Source organism: Antechinus flavipes, chromosome 3, assembly GCF_016432865.1.
Source record: "Antechinus flavipes isolate AdamAnt ecotype Samford, QLD, Australia chromosome 3, AdamAnt_v2, whole genome shotgun sequence".
NCBI classification, from domain to species: Eukaryota; Metazoa; Chordata; class Mammalia; order Dasyuromorphia; family Dasyuridae; genus Antechinus; species Antechinus flavipes.
Window position 1 is genome coordinate 81927187 of NC_067400.1, and position 12481 is coordinate 81939667.

General features: G+C 35.9%; 1 long non-coding RNA gene across 1 annotated transcript; it reads left to right on the top strand.

Annotated features, from left to right (window-relative positions):
• Positions 1 to 66: 66 nt before the first annotated feature.
• LOC127553210 (uncharacterized) lies at positions 67 to 9823 on the top strand. The gene is made up of 2 exons (XR_007951698.1): positions 67 to 1277; positions 8857 to 9823. It is a non-coding gene; the product is annotated as an uncharacterized LOC127553210 (long non-coding RNA).
• Positions 9824 to 12481: the final 2658 nt, after the last annotated feature.

Below are 12481 nucleotides of genomic sequence, written 5' to 3' on the forward strand. Positions count from 1 at the left end.
GGGGCCGGGGGCGGGGCGCGCGCGCGGCCTCGAGGCCGGTCACGGGGGCGCGCGGGCGGAGGCACGCGCTCCAGCGCCCTCACTCCTGGCTCCCGACCCTGGGGCCTGAAAGCCTTCCAGCCTCCGCCCCCTTTCCTCCACTTCCGGCGTCTCTTAGCAACGGGAGGAGGCGGGAGCCTGGGATGCGCACCCGTCTTTGGGTCGCTTGGTTAACCCTTGGTGGGTACAGAAGAGTGGGACTCCAGGGGGGAAGCTCTCCCTGTATTCTCGGGGGGTCGCCCTCGCCAGGAGGCCACGGGGAGTCTCTGAGCATCTCCTCACCATTCCATCCCATCAGCCTCAGAAAGCAGACCGCAGGCTTTCCCTCCCACCCCACCCCATCCCTCCTCCTAGAAATCTCGGACTCCTCTTCCCACCTGTGCTTTCAACGCCTCAGAGGCCAAAGAGTCGCAAGAACTCATCCCACCCATTTTATCGGAAAGGAGACTGAGGCCCACCCAGGGAAAGTGACTTGCCCGGAGCAGGCATACGCCTGCCAGAGGCAGGATTAAACCCCCAAATCCTTAGCCAAACCGAATAGCTTTTCCTTATAGATTTTCTATGAAAATCTCCATCCCTTTGGTACCAAATGGGCTAAAATCCCATAGCCTGGGAAATGGGGGAAATCCCCTAAATGCGTTCTTTAGCCTTAATCCCCTCGGGACTGGCTGACTTCAAAGCAGCAGCCTTAGGCTGGGGATACCTGGCATCCCAAAGCAGCTCCGACATCCTCCTGAAGAACAGCAGCTAATATTTCTATATAGTACTTCCTCTGTGCCAGGAGCCATGCTGAGAGCTTTACTCATTTTGTCCTTAAAGCAACCCTGAGAGGAAGGTCCTATTATTATTATCCCTGTTTTCCAGATGAGGAAACTGAAGCAAATAGGTTACCGGGCTTGCTCAGGGCTCATACAGTTAGTGTCTCAGGCTAGATTTTGTCTTCCCTGAACTCCTTATTCTTCCTGCTATCACTTCTCTGCTTCCCTCCAGGTCTTTTCTTCATGGATTCAGCATTGAAAACTTTCATAAAACAACTTTGCTCATTCTGAACTTCCTTCCTCAAAGGGCTGCTAATGTGATAAAATTAGATTCTTTATGAAAGCACTCTTGAAAGTCAAGAAGTTCTTTTAAAAAATGCAAGACAAACTGACTGTCATCACTGTCACAGAGAGGGGTCATAAAGTTTCACCTGATTCTCATACTCCCTTGAATTACAACTCTAATGGATTTTTAAAAAGGTATCCTTCCCCACCATCATTCCCTAAATTCTGTAATTTGTCACAATATATCTATATCCATTTTCTTTCATTCTTTACAGCTAAAATCTTACCAAATCCTAACTTTACCCTTCCATTATTAAACGTCTATATCATCAATTTGGTATCATGTAAAATCAAAGCTGAAGAAATTAAATTACCTATGTGAGTTTACAATTTAGATTAAGTAGCCTTTCTTCCTCTTTGTATTGGTGTAACTCTTGATTTTTTAATTTGCTGACTAAGATTTTACAGTAACTCCCCAATCATAACTTCCTTTTCTCTAGTTGACTGTTTAAATCCTTATGGTATGATGAGGGAACTATTATCCCTTCTCAAAAATGCCACTGTCTTTAATAGCTTTCCACCATAAAGTTTCTACTGAAACAAATACTATCTGAGAAGTGTATAATTTTGGGGAAGTTCATTGGGGCCATATACACAGACAGTCATCAGATCAAAGATATGAAAGAGACCTTAGAAGTTATCTATTCAAATTTTATTTTACAGTTGAGAAAAATAAGATCTGAGAGTTAGTTACGTGGCCAAGTCACACACATAGTAAAAAGCAGCAGAGCTATTTACTATTTAGATTATCTTATTCTTTCTACTGCATAAATGAAAGTTTAGGAAATAGAACTAAGCATGATAAAGTTATCATTCCTGAAAGTAATTTTTATTTTTGTGTCTTTCTCTATTCCTCTTACTTTGCATGAGAAATTTTGAGAACTGGGTAATCCCAAGCTTTTTTTCATTTGCTAGAAAAGAGGCATCTAATGGATCCTGACCCAAGTTTATCAACTGGAAACTAAACAGGGAATTACATGGATTTTCTGATCCTAAACCACAGTGAGGCCTCTGAAAGAGAATAAAGATCTAACTAGGATTTAACTGATAACTAGGAGATACGGTTTTAAATGGAAATAAAACTTATTAAAGTACACACTGGCTAGTGAAAAAGGCTCTGCCTCTCTGTTCCAAAGAATTTGACCTGGGGCAGGGAATCTCCTTGTGAAGAGGAAGTATACATTCCAACATAAGCTTAGAGAAACAGTTTTCTTCATATGGGAAGAAAAGCCACTGAAGGGTTTGTTTTGATTTTAGTTTTCCCTAGTCTGGTGTCTGATGATTAGATGTATTAGGGAGGTAACCTTTCAAAAAAAAAAAAAAAAAGTTGTGTCTCTTTCAGAGATTGTATCTCAACAGAGGAGTAGCTAGAAGTAAAGGGAAGGACTCCAAGTCCCTGCCCAGTGGGCACAAGCCTGACAATAATCATCAGAAAGATGGAGAACTAGTAGAAATCAACATCTGGCAGAGACTAAACACTGCACTCAAACACCAATTAGAGAATACATGCTTGGTGAGACTGCAGAAATGTGAGACCAACAAATAGCAGTGAAACCCTTCAGCACTGCAATGCTAGTCAAGGGTCTTTCTTTGGACACATGTTCTCTACATGTATGTGTCTTGATATGTGTGCATGCATATGTCCATTCTTAATATGATCAATGAGTATATTTGGGGGACAGTATGACCCAGGTTTATGAAAGAAACATTTATTACTCCTTTTTAATGCAAATTTCATTAAGTGTCTTTGCTGTGAATGAATTATCTTCTCAGAGAAGAAGTAAGAGATTATCAATTATGGTTTTGAGTGAATATAGATCCCCATGTGGGAAAACTAGGACACTAATACATTGTTGGTGGAACTGTGAATGGATCCAGCCATTCTGGAGAGCAATTTGGACCTATGCTAAAAAAAATTATCAAATTGTGCATACCCTTTGATCCAGCAGTGTTTCTACTGGGCTTGTATCCCAAATAGATCTTAAAGGAGGGAAAGGGACCCATATGTGCAAAAATGTTTGTAGCAGCCCTTTTTGTAGTAGCAAGAAACTGGAAACTGAGTGGATGCCCATCAGTTGGAGAATAGCTGAATAAGTTATGGTATATGAATGTTATAGACTATTATTCTATAAGAAATGATCAGGAAGATGATTTTAGAGAGGCCTAGAGAGATTTACATGAATTGATACTAAGTGAAATAAGCAGAACCAGAAGATCATTGTACACTGCAACATCGATATTATGTGACAATCAATTCTGATGAATGTAACTCTAACAATGAGATAATGCCAATGATCTTGTGAGGAAGAGAGCCATCTACACCCAGAGAGAGGACTGTGGGAACTGAATGTAGATCACAATATAACATTCTCACTTTTTTGTTGTTAGTTTGCATTTCCTTTTTGATCTGATTTTTCTTGTGCAACAAGAAAATTGTATAAATATATTTACACACAAAAAAAGAATATAGATCCCCACAGTACTTGGAACCTAAGTAATTTTTTCTACATGATCTTCCAAGCAATTTGGGAAGAGGTTGTAGTTTACCATATGGTATATCATACATATCATATAGTATATGATGTGCTATACCATATACATTAAAGTTAATCTCAATCAGAGCCTTGGAATCCTAGCACCTGGGTCAAGGAAGAAGCTTCCTATTTACATAGGAATCTTTTGCTTCTCCCTTTCTTAATCAACCCTTTTGTCACTACATGGTCCATGGAAGGATTCATTCCAGGATTCTTTTAGTGAGGTATAATGAGACAAATTAGATCACATGAAGAGGCACAAAAGACCTATTAAAATCAAGGGAAAGAAGGGAGGAGGATGAGCATTGTTTGAAGTTTGATCTCAGTTTTGGCTCTAAGAGGGAATAACTAAATCATTCAGTTGGGTATAGAAATTTATCTAATCCTAGAAAGAAAAATGTGTTGAAATTTTATAGATTATTTTTCTGCTTAAATAATTACAAGATTACCCAATACATAATTAACTCAGACTTTTGTGATAGAGTAGCTACTATTGTCTAGAAGAAAAAAAATTCACTATCATATCTGAATAATAAGGCTTTCTTGGGCAATGTAATACTTATGTAAGTGAATTAAAAATAAATCACATCAAGGGCACTTCCTATCAGACTAAACTTGTTTAGATCAAAACAACAGTCAAAAAAGATAAGAAGCACTTTTTGATCTGATTTTTCAGTCTGTATCCTATTATACATAGTCCAGCCTACCTAATTTCAAATGATGGCTAGTAATTAGCCCCCTAAGTTGAGCTAAGGGAATGGTTCATCAACCTAATTTGTAACAGCTGGGGATCTCTAGTCTCCAGAAAAGAGCTTTTAACTCCCAAATTGCTAGAGCCTTTAGAGCATCCAAATACTTAATATTATATCACTATTGCCAGCAAAATGTGTTTAAAAAAAAAAAAAGAAAGAAAGAAAGAAAAAGAAATGACAACTGAAAATTCCAAAAGGAGCCTGTAGTTATTATCAAGAGAAAAAGAAATACATATATACATATATTCTACATATAGTTCCTCCACTAATTAACTATACTATTTAAGTTGCTGAAAGAAATTGAAATATGTTCATATCTCTGAATGAATCCCTATGCAACTATATCAAATAAACAGGTAAAGTAGGAGCAATCTGTTATGCCTTTAGAGAGTAACTATTATAATGTTAGCAAACATTTCATGAGAATTTTATGAGGAGTCAGGCTAGGGAAAAAGCCATTAATAGGAATGAAGACTTGAGAAAAGCTGAAAAGATGGTTTACTTGCAGAAGCTGAACATAAGCTAGAGAAGACCTCTGTCTTTAGAAATTAGATATATCTATTATATTCTTCAACAACAATATTACATGATGATCAATTCTGATGGAAGTGGCTCTCCTCAACAATGAGAGGATCCAAATCAGTTCCAATTGATCTGTAATGAACAGAACCAGCCACACCTAGAGAAAGAACACTGGGAAATGAGTATGGACCACTACATAACATTTCCACTCTTTCTGTTACTGTTTGCTTGCATTTTTGTTTTTTTTCTTGTCAGGTTTTTTTACCTTCTTTCTAAATCCGATCTTTCCTGTGCAACAAGATAACTATATAAATATGTATACATATATTGTATTTAACATATACTTCAACACAGTGGTTCTCAAACTTTTGTTTTCAGTATCTTTATTCTATTAAAAATTATTGAGGATCTCTCCAAAGCAGTTTTGTTTATCTGGGTTATATTTATAGACATTTACCATATTGGAAATAAAAACTATTTTTGAATTTGCAAACCCTCTAAAAGGGTTTCAGAGATCTCCAGGATTCTCTAGACCATACTTTGAGAACCACTGTTTTAATATATTTAACATGTATGGGACTACCTGCCATCTAGGGGAGAGGGTGGGGGGAAAGAGGGGAAAAGTTGGAACAGAAGATTTTGCAAGAGTCAATGTTGAAAAATTACCCATGCACATGTTTTGTATATAAAAAGCTATAATAATAATAAAATTTAAAAAAGAAATTAGATATATCTTTTATTGGATATGTCTTCCTTTATGAAACCATTGTAACACTTATCTTATGATGACGATTTTTATAAAGAGACTATTTATTATCCTAAAAAATAAAATGGTAGGAAATGAAACCGTTTTCTAAGAAATAAAGACAGATGCTATTATATGAAGGGTTTGAAATAACCATGATTTTGATTTGTGAAAAAACATACCTAAAATTATGAATATTGTAAAATAATTTTGTAAATAATTCTCTTTGTTTTGTTATTTCCAGTTGGTTCAGTAACTAATGTTTATTTTGTCATATTGTAAAATAATTCTCTTTGTTACTTTTTAGTTAATTCAGTAACTTTAATATTTATTTAATTCTAAGTGATTAAGCTATTTATTATGTAGAGAAATGAGTAATTACTATAGGAAAAGGTTTGTCCAGTTTATTAAATAAATATTATTAAATGAATTGTGATGGGAGTCATGAACTTAGTTGAATAATTGGGAAATGTGATGAATTTTTAGTAATTAGTGAGGAAATATCCAAGTATATTAAAGCATTACCCTAAAACTCTGGATGTTAAGATTAAATATGGGAATGAATCAAACAACAGGCTGGTAAGTGACACATCAGTGAAGTTGATAAACCTAGTAATCTTTGCAACACAAACAAATACAAAATATACAAGATAATTTGGCAAAGGGAGGCATTAAGAACTATAGAATTCAAGAAAAACTTCTTGTAGAAAGTAGTAATTGAGCTGAACCTGGAAGGAAGCAGAGGTAAAAAGAACCTCAGAGCCAGAGACGAAAAGAGAGGAGTTCCCAGCATAGAGGACAGCCATTATTGCAAAGGCACAGAGAAAACAAATGGAGTGATTGTGTGCAAGAAACTGGAAGAAAAGTTAGATTGGCTGGATATATTGTGTGAGAAAGGAAGGACAGCATAATAAGTAAGGCTGGAAAGGTAAATTGGAACCCACGCTGTAAGGAGCTTTAAGACCAAACAGAGGTTTAATCCTAGAAGTAATTTGGAGCTACTGGATTTTATTGAGTAGGGAAGTGACATGTAAGAACTGCACTTTTCGGAGAAGCAATTTGGCAGCTGTGCAGAGGTTCCATTGGAATAGGGAGGGATTGGACATAGGAAGACCAATAAGATATTGTTGCAAAAGTATTGTCTAGAATTGTAAAAGCTTGAAGGCAAACTTTAGTTATATATTCTTAAATGTATCAATTGATTAGATTATTAGCATGCAGCCTAGCTTGACACAGAATGCCTCTGAAAAAAATAAAATGTATTTAGATTATAAAAGTTGTTCAAACTTCAGCATTTAAATGTGCAAGTATATTATAAAATGCCTATGTAATACTGTAATACTGAGTAATATACAACTAATAAAAGGCAGACATCTTTTCCCTAGAAACTGTAAATCCTGTGTATGAAGTAATATTTCCTGTTTTTCTAACCCAGATGGCTAAGTAATCATTATCCACTGGTCAGAAAGCCATTGCATGTTATGACCAGGTGGCTGCTGCTTGTTAGACTCCAGCTTTCAAAATCTCTTCCTTTTCAAAGGAAGAACAGAGACTAAAATACAGACAAATCCAAAAACATAATATAGGGAAAATAAATAAACTGAATTTTTCCATCATATATCTAAGAATACAGAACCTTTATCAAACTGTGCATATTCTTTGATTCAACAATATCTCTACTGGGTCTGTATCCCAAAGAGAACAAAAAAGGGAAAGGGACCCACATGTGCAAAAATATTTGTAGTAGCCCTTTTTTGTAATGGCAAGGAACTGGAAACGGAGTAGATGCCCATCAGCTGGAGAATGGCTGAATAAGTTATGATTTGTGAATGGTATGAAATATTTTTCCGTAAGAAACAATCAGCAGGATGATTTCAGAGAGGCCTGGAGAAATTTACGTGAACTGATGCTAAGTGAAGTGAATAGAATCGAGAGAACATTGTACATGGCAACAAGATAATGTGATGATCAACTGTGATGGACTTGGCTATTTTCAATAATGAAGTGATTCAGGTCAGTTCTAATAGATTTGTGATGGAAAGAGCCATATGCATCCAGAAAGGCTGTGGGGACTGAATATGGATCACAACATAGTATTTTCACTTTTGTTGTTGTTATTGTTTGTATTTTTCTTTTTCATTTTTTTCCTTTTTCATCTGATTTTTCTTGTGCAGCATGGTAATTATGGAAATATATTTAGAAGAATTGCACATGTCTAACCTACATTGGATTATTTGCTGTCTAGGGGAAGGGGGAAAGGAAGGGAGAAAAAATTAGAACACAAGATTTTGCAAGGATGAATGTTGAAAACTATCTTTGTATATATTTTTAAAATAAAAAGCTATTATTTAAAAAATAAAAAAGAATGCAGAACCTTTAGTTCTCAAAATATTTTTAGTAGAATAGTATTTTTATTTTTAAAAAGGGAGAAAATCGCTGATTAATACATTGAAAAAGTCTGAAATTATGGGTAATATACAGACTTTGAGACTTCCTATCTCTATAAATGGGTGGGGTAAGGCTGTCCTCTTTTCTTTTGAATCAGTCTTGTTCTATATAATTTTACAAACTTCACTTTGGGTTTTTTTAAATGTTTTTGTTTATTCTTTCCATTTTCATTGTTATATTCAGTAAGCATATTGTTTTCTTAATTATGCTTATTTCACTCTGAATTAGTTCATATATATCTTTCTGTGCTTCTCTATACTCTTCACAATTACTATTTCTTATAGCATAACAATATATTCTATTTCATTTGTATATCAATTTTTTAGTCATTCACCAACTGATAGGCATCTAATGTTTCTAAAAAAATTTTTATCAAAAAAAAGGGCTGTTCTAAATATTTTGGTGTAGATAAGGATCTTTATTGTCAATGACATCCTTGGGGAATAAGGTTGATAATGGAATGCCTGGATCAAAGGATATGAAAATTTTAGTCATTTTATTTGCATAATTATAAATTGCTTTTCAAAATGCTTATACTGATTTACAGCTCCACCAACAACATACTAGTGTCCAAATCTTCCTATAACCCATCCAACAATGACTATTAAGTTACTACTGATTATTCAGGTAACAAATCCTTATTCTTAATTGACTTCTCTGCAGCTTTTGACATTATTGATCACTCTCTCCTCTTTGATATTCTTTCTTTCAAGGTTTTCAAGACATCACTCTCTCCTGGTTCTCCTCTGACCACTGCTCCTCGGTTTCCTTTCCTGCATCCTTTTCCAGATCATGTCCTCTAACGGAAGATATCCCTCAGGGTCATCGCATGACTTTTATTTTCTCTTTCTAAACTATTTCATTTGGTGATCTCAGCAACTTTCATGGATTTAATTGCTATCTCTGTGCTAATGATCCTCAAATATACCTTTACTACACCACTCTCTCCATTGACCTCCAATTTCTCATCACCAACTGCCATTCATACATCTCAAATTGGATGTCTAGGAGACACCTTTAATTCAATATATTCAAAATGAAACTCATTATCTTTCCTCCTAAACCTTCCTGCCCTTTTCTATGGGCAACACTATTCTTCTATTCCTCTCTTAGGCTCACAATCTAGGAACCCTCTTAGACTCCTCACTCTCCTCATATCCTCCTCATATCCAAGGGCTATTGATTACATCTTTGCAACATTTCTGAAATATGCCCCCTTCTCCCCTATGACACTGCCCTCCCTCTCGTAGTCAACCTCATCAACTCATAGCTGATTATTACAATAGCCTGCTGAGGGGTCTGCCTGTCCCCAGTCTCTCCCCTTTCCATTCCATCCTTTATTCAACTATCAAAGTGATTTTCTTAAAGTGTAGCTCTGGTTATATCACCTTCTATTCAATAAACTCCAGTGGCTCCCTATTGCATCCAGGAGCAAATACAAATGATTCTGTTTGGCATTCAAAGCCCTTCTTGACCTATCACCCTCCTACCTTTCCAGTCTGTTTATACTTTGCTCTCTATCATCTATTCTGAAATCCAGACACATTGGGCTCCTTGATGTTCCCTCAAAGAAAGATGCTCTATCTCTTGGCTTTGGGTATTCTGTCTGGATGTCTCCCCATACCTGGAACATTCTCCCTTCTCCACTCTGGCTACTGCCCTTCCTGATTTCCTTTAAGTTTTTACTAAAATCCCACCTTCTACAGAAAGCCTCCTACCTCTCTTAATTCTATTGCCTTCCCTCTGTTAATTATTTCCTTTTCATCTCGTATGTAATTTGTTTTACATATATTTGTATGTGTCTTTCCTATTAGATTGTAAGCTCTCTGAGGGCAGGAACTACTTTTGCCTCTTTTCATATCCCAATCCTAACACAGTGCCTGGCAACTAATAGATACTTAATAAATGTTGATTGACTGAATTTATTGACTCCCATTATTTGTTATCTTTGCTAATTTGCAAGATATGAGGTAAGACCTTGAGATTGTTTTGATTTGTATTTTGTTATTATCAGTGGTTTAGAGTACTTTTTCTTATAGTTATTAATAGTTTGCAATTCTTTTGAGAATTATTTGTTTATATCTTTTGACCATTTATCTATTAAGACATGCCTTTTGGCAAAGAGATAGATATAAATGTTAATTGTTTACATGTCTTACATATGTAAACCCTCATCAGAAAACTGAGCTCTTCCCTTATCTTTGGTGTGTTGATTTTGGAGAGTTTTTTGGAGAAGATTTTTAGTTTTAGTTTAATGTAATCAAAAATATCTATTTTGTATCGTTCCCTTCTAATAAATTTCCCCATTGTAGCCTTATCTCTGCATTATTGACTACTTTATTCACAATATATTGGCATTTTAATATTTAATCATTTTTATCAACAACAGATTTATTTAGAATTTGTATGTATTGTTGGTGGCATTGTGAACACATCCAGTCTTTCTGGAGAGCAATTTGGAACTATGCTCAAAAAGTTATCAAACTGTGCATACCCTTTGATCCAGCAGTGTTTCTACTGGGCCTATACCCCAAAAAGATACTAAAGAAGGGAAAGGGACCTGTATGTGCCAAAATGTTTGTGGCGGCCCTGTTTGTAGTGGCTAGAAGCTGGAAAATGAATGGATGCCCATCAATTGGAGAATGGTTGAGTAAATTGTGGTATATGAATGTTATGGAATATTATTGTTCTGTAAGGAATGACCAGCAGGATGAATACAGAGAGGACTGGCGAGACTTACATGAACTGATGATAAGTGAAATGAGCAGAACCAGGAGATAATTATATACCTCAACAACAATACTGTTTGAGGATGTATTCTGATGGAAGTGGATCTCTTTGATAAAGAGAGCTAATTCAGTTTCAATTGATCAAAGATGGGCAGAAGCAGCTACACCCAAAGAAAGAACACTGGGAGATGAATATAAACTGCTTGCATTTTTGTTTTTCTTCCCGGATTATTTATACCTTCTGAATTCAGTTCTCCCTGTGCAACAAGAAAACTGTTTGGTTCTGCACACGTATATTGTATCCAGGATATACTGTAATCTATTCAACATGTAAAGGATTGCTTGCCATCTGGGGGAGGGGGTGGAGGGAGAGAGGGGAAAAATCGGAACAGAAGTGAATGCAAGGGATAATATTGTAAAAAAAAAATTACCCTGGCATGAGTTTTATCAATAAAAAGTTATTTTTTTAAAAAACAGAAATAAAATAAAATAAAATAAAATTTGTATGTATTGGACGGTGATTGGTTCTATATTCCATTCAGTCAATACATTTTTATCAAATACTTATAATATGTAAGGCATTGGACAAAAACTAAGTTATTGTTATTAGACAATTCATGATTTTGCAGTTGTTGATGTGCTTTTTTTGGTTTGGGTTTTGGTTATTTGAGGCTGACTTTCCCTATCTTGCCTAGGTTTGAAGTGGAGCAACTATTCACAGTCCAATGCCAGTGCTGATCAGTAAAGAAGCTTTAATATGCTCCATTTTTCTTCCCCCTGTTATTGCTGCCTCTTTTCACCTCTTTCCTCATTCCTTCTTCTCCTTCCAACAGTCTGGTGACTTCTGGTTCCCTGGGGTTCACCATTTTAATGCTAGGCTTAAGGCAGACACTGAGTCAGCTTTAGCCTTACAATGGCTCAAAATTCCAAATTCAAATAATCTACCAACCTCAGCCTCTCTCAGTCAAAGGGAATACAGATGTACATCATCATGGCTTCTGATATGCTTCTTCATTAACATCTTCATCTAGTGGATCTCATGAGTGAACCTTTTTTTTTTCTTTTCTATAATAACTTTTTTTATTTTTTCACATACATGCAAAGATGGTTTTCAACATGTACCTTTGCAAAACTTTGTGCTCCAGATTTTTCCCCCTCCCTTTTCTTTGCTCCTCCCCTAGACAACAAGCAATCCAATATAGATTAAACATGTGCAATTCTTCTAAACATATTTCCATATTTATCATGTTGTACAAGAAAAATCGGATCAAAAGGCAAAAAAAGCCACCAGAAAAAAAAGCAAGCAAACAACAGCAACAAAAAAAGGTGAAAAATACTATCCTGTGATTCAGTCCCTATAGTTGTTTCTCTGGATGCAAATGTATCTTTCCATTACAAGTCTATTAAAATTGCCTTGAGTCACCTCATTGTTGAATAGAACCATATCCATCACAGTTGATCACATAATCTTGTTGTTGCTGTGCACAATGTTCTCTTGGTGCTACGTACTTTATTATATTTCATTACATTACAGTTCATTACATGAACTGTAAGTCTTTCTAGGCTTTCTGAAATCAGCCTGCTCATCGGTTCTTATATAGAACAACAA